The 16,492-nt window shown below is 36.3% G+C and overlaps 1 protein-coding gene across 3 annotated transcripts in view; it reads right to left on the bottom strand.

The window, feature by feature from the left end:
* Positions 1-16,492, bottom strand: part of CTNNA3 (catenin alpha 3) — a 1,788,954-nt gene that overhangs the window by 1,258,105 nt on the left and 514,357 nt on the right. The window lies entirely within an intron of this gene.

Raw genomic sequence — 16,492 nt, 5'->3', positions numbered from 1 at the left:
AGGTATGAAAATTAAGTAAAAGACATACAGATTTAAAAGGAAGAAATAAAACTATTCCTACTATCTATACCTGACATAATTTTCTATGTAGAAAATCCCAAGGAATCCACCGAAACGACAATAATAACAATTCCTGAACTACTAAGTGATTTCAGGAGGGTTACAGGATATAAGATAAACATACAAAAATCGATTTTACTTGTATATACTAAAAATAACAGGTGAAAATTAAAATTAAAAATATAATAACATTTATAATACCTGAAAAATGAAACAATTAGGTATAAGTCTAATAAAACATGTGTATGACTTCTATACCGAAAACTGCAAAATGCTAATGAAAGAAATCAAAGATCTAATTGAATGGAGAGACATCCTGTGTTCATGAACTGGAAGACAACACAGTAAATATGTCAATTCTCCTAAATTGATATACAGGTTTTTATAATTCTTATAAAATCTAAGAAAAAAAATTTTAGACATTAAAAATTATTGTAAAATATACATGGAATGACAAAGTAGCTAGGATAGCTAAAAACAACTTTGAAATAGGAGATTAATAAGAATAACTCTAAGTGATTTCAAGACTTATTATATAGCTACAGTAGTCAATGCTTTGTGATATTGGCCAAGGAATAAACAAAGAGCCCAATAAAATAGAATCATGAAACTAGAAATAGCCATACACAAGTACAGCAAATTGATTTTTCACAAATATGCAGAAGTAATCCAATGGAGGAACAAATAGTGCTAGAGCAACTGGATATCAATAGGCAAAAAGTAGGAACTTTGAGAAAAGTCTCACACTTCATAAAAAGTTAACTCAGAATGGATCATAAATACAAAATCAAATGTAAAATATAAAACTTTTAGAATAAAGCAGAAAAGAAATTTTGGACCTAGAACTTGGTGAACCATTCTTAGACACAAAAAGCATGACACATAAAAGAAAAAATAGATAAAGCTTACTTCATTAGCTACAAACTGCAAGAAAATATTTACAAAACTAATATCTGAAAAGGTCTCATATATAGAACGTATAAACAACTGTTAATAATTAACAGTAAACTACTATACAAAACATCCTATTAGAAAATAGGCAAAAACATGATGAGTCATTTCACTGAAGAGTATGTACAGACAGCAAATAAACACATGAAAAGATGTTTGACATCACTGGCTGTTAGAATGAAGATCATAATATCACTACACACTGATTAGAACATCTAAAATAAAAAATAGTGAAAATATCAAATGTTGGTCAGAGTGTTGAATAACTAGATACATTGCTGGTGGGAATGTAAAATTGCTCTGGAAAATAGTTTGGCAGTTTCCTAAAAACTATGCATCACATACCATAACCTAGCAATCACACTTGTGGGTGTTTCTCTTAGAGAAATTAAAATTTATGACCACACAAAAATCTGTACCCAATTGTTCATAGAAGCATTATTTGTAATAGCCCCAAACTGGAAAAAACAGAATGTCCTACCATAGTCAAATGTATAAAAAATAGTATATCCTACCATGGAATACTAATTAGCAATAAAAAAGAATAAACTATCAATATATCCAACTTGGATGGATCTGTAAGGCATTATGCTGAGTTTTTAAAAAGCCGATCTCAAAAGGTCCTACACTGTGTAATTCCATTTATAAAACACTGTATAATAACAAAATTATAGAAATGGAGAATAGATTTGCATTTGCCGGGGGTTAGGCATGGGGCAGGGGCAGGTGGTAGGGGTAGAGAGGGGCAGGTGTGACTGGAAAGTGGTAGCACAAGGGAGATATTTGTAGTGATGGAATATTTCTGTATCGTTTTTGTGTTGGTGATTACACAAACCCATATATGTGGTAAAACTATATACATAATTTATGTCGATATGTCAATGTCCTTGTTTTGATATCTTGCTATATAGTTACACATGATGCAACCTATATAGGAAACTGGGCAAAGGGTACAAAGAACCTCTCTGTGCTGTCTTTGCTACTTCCTTTGAATCTATAATTATTTCAAAATTAAAAGTTTTTAAAAAAATTTAGTTTCTAGTCTTTGAGAGGTATTCCTGGGACGAAAATGAGAGAAGATGGATAGGCTTTCCCATATAGCATAAACAGCTGAACTAAAATTAAAAGCAGTTATCAAGTAGATTCAGTCAGTTTTATTTTTACAAGTGTTAGGTTTAATATAAAAGTCAGAAACTAAATAAAATGAACAGTCAATACTTCTAAAGGAGTTGTCAAATTAGAAAGAGCTTGTTTCTACAAAAGACAACATAATTATCACAAATAGTGATTATCATAGCTCTGCTATGCACCAAACAAAAATTATTTTTCTCTTCCCAGTTGTAAGCCAACTGCCATACTAACCGTCTTGCCAACTTTGTATTTTCTTTGCATATTCCTTTTCTTCTGAGCCCCCAGTACTGCACTTAAAATTGCCAAGGAGGAAAGGAGACTTAGAAACTGCAAGAGGCTAAATAAACATTTGCCTGTGACTATTCCACAGCATAAATTATATAATCACTAGGTATTCAATGGTTCTAATTTAATACTGCTAAAGAGGGCAGGTGATCATAACGCACATTTTAGAAATATCAATTGTGGGTCACCTGAAAAAGTTTCAAAGTCATTCTTAAATGCAATTACCAATATCATTATAACATAAATGCACTCAGACACAACTAAACTCATTAAAATGGAATTCTGCAAGAGTGTAACTTACCTAGCTTTCTTGGTTTTTTTTCACACTGGACACTAGAATCTTTACCCTTATAATTAGATAAGGTTCACCCACTTCAGATCTCTGTTATAAGGGTTTAATTTATATACACTGGTTTAATTTTTAACCCGAGACTTAAAGAACATGAAAGATTTGCAGGGATTAACTAAATCTATTCTTTGTAATAGAATCCATTAATAATTTTCTCTACATCTTTCTACCTACTAATATCAGTTTTGGATTCTTTCTAATAAAGCTGTAACTAACAACTCTTGACCACTATGGCTAAGGAGACAGTCTAACTCATCCTAGAATACCTTCTAGGCTATTCCCTACATTTGTTGTTAGGGTAATTCAGATCCTTTATGTTCTTCTCAAAGTAAAGTCTTTGCCTAAAAAATTGTATAGTATTATGATTATCTATTATTGTGTAAGAAGCCATTGCAAAACCTAATGTTTAAAAAGCAACAACTTCTGGCCGGGCGCGGTGGCTCACGCCTGTAATCCCAGAACTCTGGGAGGCTGAGGCAGGTGGATCATCTGAGGTCAGGAGTTCAAGACCAGCCTGGCCAACATGGCGAAACCCTGTCTCTACTAAAAATACAAAAATTAGCCGGGCATGGTGGCGCACGCCTGTAGTCCCAGCTACTCAGGAGGCTGAGGAAGGAGAATCACTTGAACCCAGGAGGGAGAGGTTGCAGTGAGCCAAGATCGTGCCATTGCACTCCAGCCTGGGTGACAGAGCGAGACTCCACCTCAAAAAAAAGAAAAAAAAAAGGCAACAATTTTTTATTCTTTCTTATGGTTCTGAGATTTGGCTGGGCTCAGCTGAGATTTGACACATCAGGTCTCTGTGCAGCTGCAGTCAAAGTTTGGCTGCAGTGGGAACCATATAAAATTTTGAATAGGCTAGACATACAAGATACCATATTTACAGTGCTGGCAGTTAATGCGGGCTTTTGGCTAGGAATGCAGCTCTATCAACCAGAGTACCTACCTAGTTGTTATCTCTCTGTGTAGGCTGGGCTTCACATAGCCTAGAAATTGCATTCTGAGGGGAAATATCTCAGAGTTGAGCACTCCAAAACAATCAGGTGAAAGCTAAAAGGCTTTTTATAATCTAGCCCCAGAAGTCCTAGAATGTTACTTCTGCCATATTTAGTTGGTCAACCAAGTTATTAAGTCCAGCCAAGATTCAAGAAGAAAAGTATTAAACTCTATCTTTATGATGGAGGAAAAGCAAAGTCATGCCAGAGGAGAATTTGCAAAATGTGAAATATTGTTGTAGCTATCATTAGAGAATACAATCTATGACATATAGAAAATTTCATTCCTTTCCAATATACAAGTATAAAATGCCACTTGCTTATTTTACTGGATAACCCTAGGAATGACAGCATGGTGAGGTAGCTCTAGATATCCCTGACCTCAGTATTCTCTCTCCTTTCTTTTATTACCCCAACAGTAGCATTTTTAAAGTTATAAAAATATAGAGGTTATTGGCCAAGTATAGTGGCTCACGCCTATAATCCCAACAGTTTGGAAGGCCAAGGCAGGTAAATCACCTGAGGTCAGGAGTTCCAGACCACCCTGGCCAACATGGTGAAACCCCATCTCTACTTAAAAAATACAAAAAAATTAGCTGGGCATGCTGGCTCACACCTGCAATCCCAGCTACTCAGGAGGTTGAGGCAGGAGAATTGCTTGAACTGGGGGCCAGGGATTGCAGTAAGCTGAGATGGCGTCACTGCACTCCAGCCTAGGCAACAGAGTGAGACTCCATCTCAAAATAAAAAAAGGTTATCCGACATTAAAAACATCATGATGTAGCCAAATTCTATTAATACCAGATGTACAAAGAAGAGCTGGTACCATTCCTATAGAGACTATTCCTTAAAATTCAGGAGGAGGAACTTTTCCCCAACTCATTCTACAAGGCCAGCATCATCTGGATACCAAAACCTAGCAGAGACACAACAAAAAAAGAAAACTTCAGAGCTATATCCTTGATGAATATCAAGACAAAAGCCCTCAAGAAAATACTGGCAAAACGAATCCAGCAGCACATCAAAAAGATAATCCACCATGATCAAGTAGACTTCATCCCCAGAATGCAAGGTTGGTTCAACATACACAAAGCAATAAATATGACTCATCACATAAAAAGAACAAAAGACAAAAACCACTATTATCTCAATAGCCACAGAAAAGGCTTTTGATAAAATTCAACACCCGTTCATGTTAAAAACTTCTAATAAGCTAAGTACTGAAGGAACATACATCAAAATAATAAGAGCCATCTATGACAAACCTACAGCCAACATTATACTGAAAGGGCAAAAGCTGCAAGCATTCCCCCTTGAAAACTGGCACAAGACAAGAATGCTCTCTTGCCACTTCTATTCAACATCATATTAGAAGTCTAAGCCAAAGCAATCACGCAAGAGAAAGAAATAAAGGGCATCCAAATAGGAAGAGAGGAAGTCAAACTATCTCTGTTAGCAGATGACATGATTCTATATGTAGAAAACCCCATACCCATAGTCTTAGCTCAAAAGCTCCTTCAGCTAATAAACAACTTTAACAAAATTTTAGTAGACAAAATTGACTTACAAAAATCACTAGCATTCCTACACACCAATAACAGCCAAACTGAGAGAAAAATCATAAAGGCAATCTGATTCACAATTGCCACAAAAAGACTAAAATACTTATGAACACAGCTTACCAGAAAGGAGAAAGATCTCTATAACAAGAATTACAAAATGCTGCTCAAAGAAATCAGTGAAGACGCAAACAAACGGAAAAACATCCCATGCTCATAGACAGGAAGAATCAGTATCATTAAAATGGCCATACTGCCCAAAGCAATTTACAGATTCATTGCTATCCTATCAAACTACCAATGACATTCTTTACAGAACTGGAGAAAATGATTTTAAAATTCATTCGGAACCAAAATGAGCTTGAATAGCCAAGGCAATCCTAAGCAAAAAAAACAAAGCTGGAAGCATCACGTTACCCAACTTCAAACTATACTACAGAACACAGTTACCAAAACAGCATGGTACAAAAAAAGACACGTAGACCAGTGGAACAGAAGAGAGGCCCAGAAATAAGACCACACATCTGCGACCATCTGATCTTTTGACAAAGCTGACAAAAAATAACAATTGGGAAAAGACTCCCTATTCAATAAATGATGCTGGGATAACTGGCCAGCCATGTGCAGACGATTGACTCTGGACCCCTTCCTTACACCATATACAAAAATCAAGTCAAGATGAATTAAAGACTTAAATGTAAAAACCAAAACTATACAAACACTGGAAGAAAACCTAGGAAATACCATCCTGGACATAGGAATGGGCAAAGATGTCAGGACAAAGACACCAAAAGCAATCACAACAAAAGCAAAATTTGATTAAACCTAAGAGCTTCCACACAGCAAAGGAAACTATCAACAGAGTAAACAGACAACCTGCAGATGGGAGAAAATATTTGCAAACTATGCATCTGACAAAGGTCTGATATAAGAAACTTATAAGCATCTATAAGAGACTTAAACAAATTGACAAAAGAAAAACAATCCCATTAAAAAGCGGGTAAAGGATATGAACACACTTTTCAAAAGAAGACATAGATGTGGCCAACTAGCACATAAAGAAAAGCTCAATATCACTGATCATTAGAGAAATGCAAATCAAAACCACAGTGAGATACCATCTCACCAGTCAAAATGGCTATTACTAAAAAGTCAAAAAATAACAGATGCTGGCAAGGTTGCAGAGAAAAGGAAGCACTTATATATTGTTGGTAGGAGTGTAAGTTAATTCAGCCATTGTGGAAAGCAGTATGGTAATTCCTCAAAGAACTAAAAGCAGAACTGCCATTCGACCCAGTAATCCCATTACTGGGTACATACCCAAAGGAATATAAATCATTCCATCATAAAGACACATGTACACGAATGTTCACTGCAGCACTTTTCACAATAGCAAAAACATGGAATCAACCTAAATGCCCATCAATGACAGATTTGATGAAGAAAATAAGGCACATATTCACCATGGAATATTATGCAGCTATAAAAAATAATGAGATCGTGTCTTTTGTGGGAATGTGGATGGAACTGGAGGCTATTATCCTTAGTATACTAACACAGAAACAGAAAACCAAATACCACATATTCTCACTTATAAGTGGGAGCTAAATGACAAGAACTTATAAACACAAAGAAGAAAACAGTAAACACTGGGCTCTTCTTGAGGGTGGAGGGTGGGAAAAGGGAGAGGAGCAGAAAAGATAACTACTGGGTACCAGGCTTAATACTTGCGTGATTAAATAATCTGTACAACAAACTCCCATGACACAAGTTTACCTATGTAATAAACCTTCACATGTACCCCTGTATCTAAAAAAAGGTTAAAAAAACCACAAACACTATGATGGAGAAGGCAGTTCTGCATAGTGCTATGCTGTCTACCATGGCAGCCACTGGCCACATGTCGCTATTGAACACGAAATATGGTTAGTCCAGCTACACTATAAATGTAAAATACACATCAAATTTCAAGGACTTATAACTAAAACAGAATGTAAGATATCTCATTATGATGTTTATATTGATTGCATATTGAAATGATGATATTTTGCATACAGTGACTTAACTAAAATTAATTTCACCTGTTCCTTTTACTGTATGTACCTACTAGAAAATTTAAAATTATCTATTTGGCTCACATATTATTGTAGTTTGCATAATATTTCCATAAGATAGTGCTGGCTAATAAAATAAACTGAATCATATTTTCCAGTATATAGTACCACAAAAGGTCATGGTTTTTGTACCATTAAATGGTTTTCAGGCATTTTAATTGCTTCATGCTAAATCTTATGTGAGACATATAAGCATATTCAAAGTAAATATTTTGGTATTTCTAGGCCAGGCGCAGTGGCTCACGCCTATAATCCCAGCACTTTGGGAGGCTGAGACAGGCGGATCACCTGAGGTTGGGAGTTCGAGACCAGCCTGACCAACATGGAGAAACCCCGTTTCTACTAAAAATACAAAATCAGCCGGGTGTGGTGGCGTATGCCTGTAATCCCAGCTACTCAGGAGGCTGAGGCAGGAGAATTGCTTGAACCTGGGAGTCAGAGGTTGCGGTGAGCCGAGATCACACCATTGCACTACAGCCTGGGCAACAACAGTGAAACTCTGTCTCAAAAAAAAATAAAAGAAAAATAATATATATTGACCAGGCCTGGTAGTGCACACCCGTAGTCCCAGCTATTCAGGAGGCTGCAGTGGGAGGATGACTTGAGCCTGGAAGGTCAAAGCTGCAGTGAGCTGTGATCACATCACTACCCTCTAGCAGCCTGGGTAAGAGAGCAAGACCCTGCCAAAAAATAAAAATAAAAATAAAATAAAAAGATAAATTAATATATTTCAATGGAAATTGATTTATGAATATAAGACAGCCAAGATGATATGAGGGACTCATAACTGATTAACATTGAAGAAAAATAGGCAAAAATAAAAATTCAGCTTGTTTTAGAAGGAAAAAAATATTGGGAGTTTATCAAATATTTAAAAGAAACACATTTGCAAACTAATGGCCAGTACTTAGTCTCATATCCTTCCTTTCTTTCTTCCATCTACTTTTCCTCCAAACTGAACTTCATATATTTCCTACAACAAACAACCTATGTGATTCCTGCTCTGTGCCTTTGCACAGGCTCTTACCCCTTTCTGGAATTCCCAACTCCCTCAACTGTCTAATGAGTACCTACTTCTCCTTCAAAAGCCAGCTTAAGAGCTTTCTCTCCTCTGAAGCCTGATCCACCCCAGGGGAGTTAACCACTTACTACTTGGTGCTCTTATAGTACTTAGCATTCATCAGTATTACAGTTTTTATCATGTTCCATTTCACGTACTTGTCTGTCTGATTCTCCTTGACAACTAAGACTGCAGTTGTTCGTACTTTGAAACCACCACTTCTTAGCACAGTGTTTATAGAAGAATTATGTAACTAGAAATGCAGTAACACCAATAGCATTTTAATTTAAATTTACAGTTTAGCTATCTGTTATAGCCCATACAAAATCTGTCAGAAAAATGTGTTGAATCTCTCTCAAAATCCATCATATGTATTCTTGTGTTTATTATATATATACATATGTATAATACATACATATATACACACACACACACTATAGTCATATAGTCATATAGTTTCTAGGTGGCCATACCTCTCAGTTTGCTTGAGATGCCTTTTGTAGATCAATTAAGGTCTGTTGACCATTTTATGAATCTTTGTCTCTCAGAAGGAACCCAGTTTTGGCCAGGCACGGTGGCTCACGCCTGTAATCCCAGCACTTTGGGAGGCCGAGGCAGGCAGATCATCTGAGGTCAGGAGTTCAACACCAGCTTGGCCAATGTGATGAAACCCTGTCTCTACTAAAAAATACAAAAATTAGCCAGCTATGGTGGCGCACACCTGTAGTCCCAGCTGCTCGAAAGGCTGAGGCAGGAGAACCACTTGAACCCAGGAGGCGGAGGTTGCAGCGAGCCAAGATTACGTCACTGCACTCCAGCCTAGGTGACAGAGCCAGACCCCATCTCAGGAAAAAAAAAAAAAAAAATGTATCCCGGTTTGGATAACAAATTACATGTTTCTCCTAATAATTTTCTAAACATTACCAATAGTAAATTAAATTCTCTGTGAAGCCAAATACTCTGACTATAGTTGCTAACACAGGATAATATTTCATTGTTCAAGGGCTATAAAAACAACCTTTTGATTTTTGCTATTAACTGTTGTAGTGAATAATGTGGTGCTTCACCCAGATTTCCTTTATAAGGGATTCCCTTTTCAGCTGGAAATACCAGCTGTGATGGCTCACATCTCTTTTCCTCACTGGGAACAGTCCTCAGTTGCAGGAACATGCCTTATCCAAAGTTACAGAGCTCCTAGGATGATGTGCCATCAATGATTGACAGTTGCAGGAATTCTAAGGGTCCATTCCCCCGTTTCAATATGAGACAATTCTGAAAGGCCATCCCAGCTCCAACACTCCCCATAGGACAGCTAAGATCTCCATTGTAAGTTGGCTTCTCTGACAATCTGCCTTTCTTTATATGTTTCCTTATATGTTTATTTTCTGAAAGACTGTCCCAACAAAACTTTTTTGTACTCAAATTTACTTTCAAATCTGTTCTAGTGTATATGATCTAAGACAACAATCACTCTTCATTCTACCATCAGCTTCCACCTAGGAACTCTACTAGGCTCAGAACCCTTATATTTCGTCCAAGTTAGAACTAATACTTCATGCCAGGATTCTTGATTCTTACTATATTCCTGTCATTTCTACCATTTGACCTAGTTTTATTTTATGTAACAAACAACTCTGAGTAAAGTTTAATGTTAAAAAACCATAGCAGGAACTTCTAATATATGAGGAATGCCTAAACACTAGGGAGTAAAGGAACACACTTCTTGGGAAAGGATCAGTTGGAACAATCCACAAAGTGAATGACTGACCTGCCCCACAGGTATTAGAAATCATGGCTGCCTCTGCTGGAAGGCAAATGACAAAGGGCTCTCATGCTTTAGGCTCTCTGGCCAAGAGGATGTAACCTTTAGGGACTTTCACCTCTGTATTGCTCTCTGCTTTTCACCTCTGTATTGATTGCTCTCTGCAAGACTTAAGTTTTGACACTTTGGAATATTCTCCATTACTTTATAGTTATTTTTATTTTACAAAAATTATTTCATTCTCCTCCTGTGCTCTGGCTCTATCTGATTAGTTTCCCTTTTATTAAAAAAGATAAAAATGGCTGCCTACTTTTTATTATTTCAGCTTTTCTTACTAGTTCCGCAATCACATAGCTTGCATTTCTGTAGGATTCTCACAATTAATTTTGATTATTAAGAGAGATTAGTACATTAGAAAACAAAGAAGAGATATATGAGAATAGTCTGTTTCCTCAATAGAGGAACCCAGATGCCTCATTTTCCCCAATGAGCACTGCACAAGCTCCTCTTAAACCCCAAAGTGGATATTCTATGCCAGATCTACGTGACACCAAACTTAACTTGTCAAGAAGGATTTGGAATCATTATTTAACAGTCATCCATGGAATTAAGGAACATTTAGTAGAGGAATAAGACTAGAAACCCAGAGCAGCTCAGAAAAATAATAGCTGAAACAATAAAGTTATTTCCAAAACAATTCACATATGCAAATACCTGTCTAATACTTAGTCCTTAATTTAGGCACAGAAAAGAAATCAGAGAAAAAAAAAACATTTTTGCCAACTTAACCAGATCCCCACTATTTATTATTTCTCTCAGCTCCCAGCTTGGTGAATCATCAGCTCCTATATTCCAGCTTCAATATCTAAATCCAGCCTCTTTCATTGGGATGATTCCTTTATATCTTCTTGGACTTTGACTTCATGCTCTAATCAATCTGACTTTGGTTGATATCTCTGTTTTTGGCATATCCACTCTTGCACAGACCTATATAGCATACTATTTATTTCTTTTAAGTTATCCAGATATCTGTAAACTGAAAAACATTGTCTCCACCCAAATCAAACACTCAAAAATCAGTTAACACTACATAATAATGAAAACTGTTAAGAATACAAAAATGTAAAGCATCTAGTACAGTACACTCGAGCTGATAATGTCAATTCTCATATGCAGTCCATGCCAAAAAAAAAAAGAAAGGAAGGGAGGGAGGAAGGGAAGAAGGGAGGGATGGAGGGAAAGAAGGAAAAACATAGGCTGAAGGCTGCCTTTACATTTTTAGAATTTTAATTCTAACCTGTCTCTTGTATTCAAAAAGCCATTGCATATTGTTCCTCCCAACTGTTTTACCATATCATCATAGGAAATACAAATAAATTAATTAATTAAGGCTGGAATTATTTCCAAAATGCATTTTCAGGAGTGAGATGGAGGTCTATACAAAAGGAAAAATCCCATACCATCTCTTTTCGTGTAGGCTTTATATGAATTTTCAGAATTTCCCAAGACATGGAATGCATTAAACTCAAGACACACAATAAAATAGGTTTCTGAATAACAAAGCCAGTCTATTTGATTCTTTATTCACTCAACAAATACGTAATGAGAACCAACAATGTGCTTCCACATAAAACACCAAGAGAAGAAACAAGTGGGTGGATGAGAGGTCCAGAAATGCAAATTAGTTCCTGCATGGAGCTCAGATCTGACTTGTTTACTCTAGCAGCATTATCTCTCACTCAATTCTAATAATCCCCTATAGTCATGTATCACCTGAATATTAACTTTACTAATAATTATATGTCACCTATCTAACACATCCAACCCAACTACAACAATATGATTTCAACCCAGTCCCAGAAAAATATACATGCTTGGTGTTATCTTAGAACTCAAACATGATGGCTGCCTACCTACAATTCTATTTTCACCAATTACAGAAAGATCACCATGTAAAAATAATTGATTTCCTGAAGATCATTCCTTTTTCACAGGGCCTCATTGCTCTGCCCATTTATGAAAAAATTCCTTAATTATGTTATACATCAGAGAAGATGAACTAGGTCTAACCAATCATAGAGATATAACAAAATCAGCAGAAATATCTTAGAAATATAAATATCCCTAAGTTTTAAAAGACAAAAGCTATATTTTTTCTGATCCTAAATGTTTCCTGGAGTGTATTTTTAATGAATAAAAATCCTGTTCTAGAATAGGGCTGGATGTAGATCCAAATGCAGAGATTAAGATAAAAAAGAATTTATTTCTGGATATTTACATTGATTTCCAGAAGAGATTTAATGCTTTGCAAAATAAGACCTTTTATAACAGGCAGTCCATTGTATAAATGTAGTAGATGCTTGAAACTCATTTCAGTTAATGTCAGAGAGGCTGTTTCTCCATTACATGGCATATACAACATGCAATCATTTCATTCACTCTTTCATCCAAAAATACAATTCAGCTTTTTCTAAATTCTATGCATTGTGCCTGAGGCTTGGGATAAAACTAAACAAAACAGACATGTGATCTGCCTGCACAGAGCTTAAAGTGTATGAGGGATGCTGTCTATAATGGATTTGAAATGAAAGGATTGACAATGATTCCACCAAAGAGACTAGGGAAGACTAGTATTGATATAATGTTGTGAGTCTCCCAGAGATGTCCACATTCAAATTCCCAGAACCTGTGAATATGTTACCTGACATGGCAAGAGGGATTTTGCAGATGTAATTAAGGTTAAGGGCCTTCAGATGGGAGGATTATCCTGGATAATCTGGGTGGCTCCCACTAATCACTTGAGTCCTAAAAAGAAGAGAATCTTTCCAAGGTGTGGTCAGAGAAAGAGATGTGAGGTTGGAAGCAGGGTCAGAGAAACATGACGTTGCTGGCTTAGAAGACGGAGGCAGAGGGCCATGAGCCAAGGAATGAGGGTGACTCTAGAAACTGGAAAAGGCAAAAATAATGGACTCTTCCCTAGAGACTCCAGAAAATAATGCATTCCTCCAACAATTTGATTTTTACTCCAGTGAGGCCCGGGTCAGACTTTTGATTACAGAGCTGAAAGATAGAAATTTGTGTGGTTTAAGACACTAAGTGTGTGGTAATTTGTTATAGCAGCAATAGAAAACTAACCAAACATATATACATATGTATCCACTCATATAAATTTAACAGGACAGTATATATTAGGGCAAACATACATAATCAATAGTGTTAAGTGGTTGTCTGTTTTGTCCGTTATAGACCCATCTCATCTCATTTCTTGCTAATTTCTTCTTAATGTGACAAGACATCGAACTTACTGAACGTTGAGATTCCATTTTAAAAAATGATCAAGACTTGCTGATCTGTTTAAGGAATTGAATTTATTTAGACTCAGAGGAGTCATATGGTTGTGTGGACTGAGCCTGAGACAAACATAAGCTGTATTCATTTCTCACTGCTGAACTGCTCTGGCTGGACGCAACAGATTTGCAAAATTTAAGCCAATCTCTGAAGTCCCCTTCACCTAAAAGACTCACAGGTTTTGATGAATTAATCACTTTCAGTTTTCATGCTTATCATCAAGCATTTGCTCCATCAGCACAGCTCAATTACAAAAGCTACTGACTGATCTGAAAAACTGGGTCCACCAAAGGAGACAGTATTCCTTAAAATAGAAAGATGAGGACTTAAGTATTAGAGCCATCCCAAGTCTTTGAGCAAACGGTGAGCAAGGTTTGAGTTCAGCTAGTTCCAGAAAAATGCATTCCCTTTCATTAAAACTGACGCAACAGCTATAAAGAAGCATTATTTGTGATAGAAACCTGGAGTGACAGTAAACCTGAGGATGAGATACAATAATACACTCCACAGTTTTCCAGGTTGGTTCCTGCTACTTAATTACACTTAATTACAATATTCATTAGTTCAGTCCAATTTGCTCAGTTTAAGAAAACCATAAAATCACCATTATTTTGATGTGATATGTGTTTATTATACTCAGGGCCAGGTTCAGGGACCTGCTACTGCACATAGGATCCCAATTTTAGACAGGGGTCCCAGGCTTGGGTTTTCATGCTCTGCTACCACAGTCTTGAAATTTTTAACAATTTTACCTGTGAATCTGTGTAGTCCAATGCAGCAATGAAGCACATGTCTTGGCTCATATGCAGTCCTGCCTCCGAGTGACTTCCTGGGATAGGTCCTCAGCCACCTGTTCTCCCACCCAGTGATTACTGCCACCCTTTAGTCCTTGTGGGGGCCTTGGCACACCCTGGGGTGGGTCAGGGTCATTTGGTGGAGCCACAGATGCCTGTGAGGGTCTGCAGTCACTTTATAAGTACCTCCATACTCTAGAAATCTAACATTAAATAGCAAATAAAAATAACCTTTAATAGGTCATAGTCTCTCGTGACCTATATGTCACGAGACATATAGTCACTTTATAAGTACCTCTTTATATAGTCACTTTATAAGTACCTCTTTATATAGTCACTTTATAAGTACCTCTATACTCTAGAAATCTAACATTAAATAGCAAATAAAAATAACCTTTCATAGGTCATGAGAGACTGTGTAAGAAAGCTACAGTTCCTTTCTCCTGCTTTTTGAACAAGAAGCCTCACATTTTCATTTTGTACTAGGCCCCACAAATTACGTGGCCAACCTTACCTATGTATGTGGGTAAGTGTGCACATGTATATATATCTGAATTTGTACCTACAAAGAATAAAATAACTTTCTATTTTAGATAAATTGAACCCATAATTTTATAATTTCTAGGAAAAATAAATGTATATATAACTTTACTATATTTTATCTGAAAAGATGAAAATAATAATTGTAACAGTTTGCAGATCATGAAAGAAGGCATTTCAATACAATATTATCTTCTAAGTTTTTTATGACTGATGAATTACCTTGAAAAATCTTTAAGAATATATTATATGCTAAAAATGGGGATAGTCTAGCTTCAGGCATTCTAGCAGGACATGACAATACTAAAATTTTCTTATTAAAGAAATCTACCTTACAACTTTGATTTATCGACAGGTGAGAGATTTCTGGTCAGAAACCAAAGTCATCAAATATTAAGAGTATGAAGATACATCAAATGTGTTGAAGGGTCCTCAAAATGCACCAAATAATTTTAGTGCATTTCAATTATTCACATAATTGAACAATCTCAAATATCCTAAATTCATACCTGAAAAGTCATACCCTTTGTAACTAATCATTCTCAAAACATACCTACATGAATCTTGAATTATTCTATTTATAATAATGCAGATGAACAAAATATTGCTATTATAACTTTCATTTTGTTTAGCTCTATTATTTAAGGAATCTTCATAATCAATATATAATTGAAAATATATTCAAGATTTTTCTCTTCACTTCATAAATATTACCAAGATTTGAGGGGAACAATAGTTATAGACATTCCATAGATGAAGAGATATATATTTCATATATATGTATATATACAATGAAACAAAATGGACTTTGAAACAAATATTTTTGCCCTAAATTTAGACATTTACAATATTTCTGATAGCTAAAACTTCAAAAAATAAAAAAACTAGACACTGTCACATTTGAAAAAGATTAAGAGCTGCCAAAACTGCGTGGGTGCCTGTAATCCCAGCACTTTGGGAGGCCAAGGTGGGAGGGTCACTTGAGCCCAGTAGTTTGAGACCAGTCTGGGCATTATGGCAAAACCCCATCTCTACAAAAACTACAAAAATTAGCTGGGCATGGTAACACACCTGTAGTCCCAGCTACTTGGGAGGCTGAGGTAGAAGGATCATGTGAGCCCAGGAGTTCGAGGCTGCCATTAGCTGTGATTGCCCAACTGCACTTGAGCCTGGGCAACAGATCACGACCCTGTCTATCTCCATAAAACAACAACAACAAAAAAAACATAACAACCTGCATGGGCTCTTTACACACCTTCAAACATACCTCATGATCCCTGTAACATCACTTTTATTGGATACTGACTTCTAATGGCCTTTCATTATTCACTAACTTGATCCTGAGCAATCTGCCCCTCTCTTTATCTTCTTTATATTTCTTAAATTGATGTGCTACTCTAGTTTCCTTTCTCCAATCCTGATTCCCTTCTTCAACTAATAGTGAGATACTTCCACAAACAAAACAATCACCTGTAAATACCCTTCTGGTTCTGATTTCATCCCTAGAAATTCCCAGGGTTGTTGTTCCCTGTAAATAACCAAGC

Source organism: Gorilla gorilla, chromosome 8 (genome assembly GCF_029281585.2).
Source record: "Gorilla gorilla gorilla isolate KB3781 chromosome 8, NHGRI_mGorGor1-v2.1_pri, whole genome shotgun sequence".
Lineage (NCBI taxonomy): Eukaryota > Metazoa > Chordata > Mammalia > Primates > Hominidae > Gorilla > Gorilla gorilla.
The sequence above is the reverse complement of the archived record's forward strand: the minus strand, read 5'-3'. Positions and strand labels throughout refer to the sequence as shown.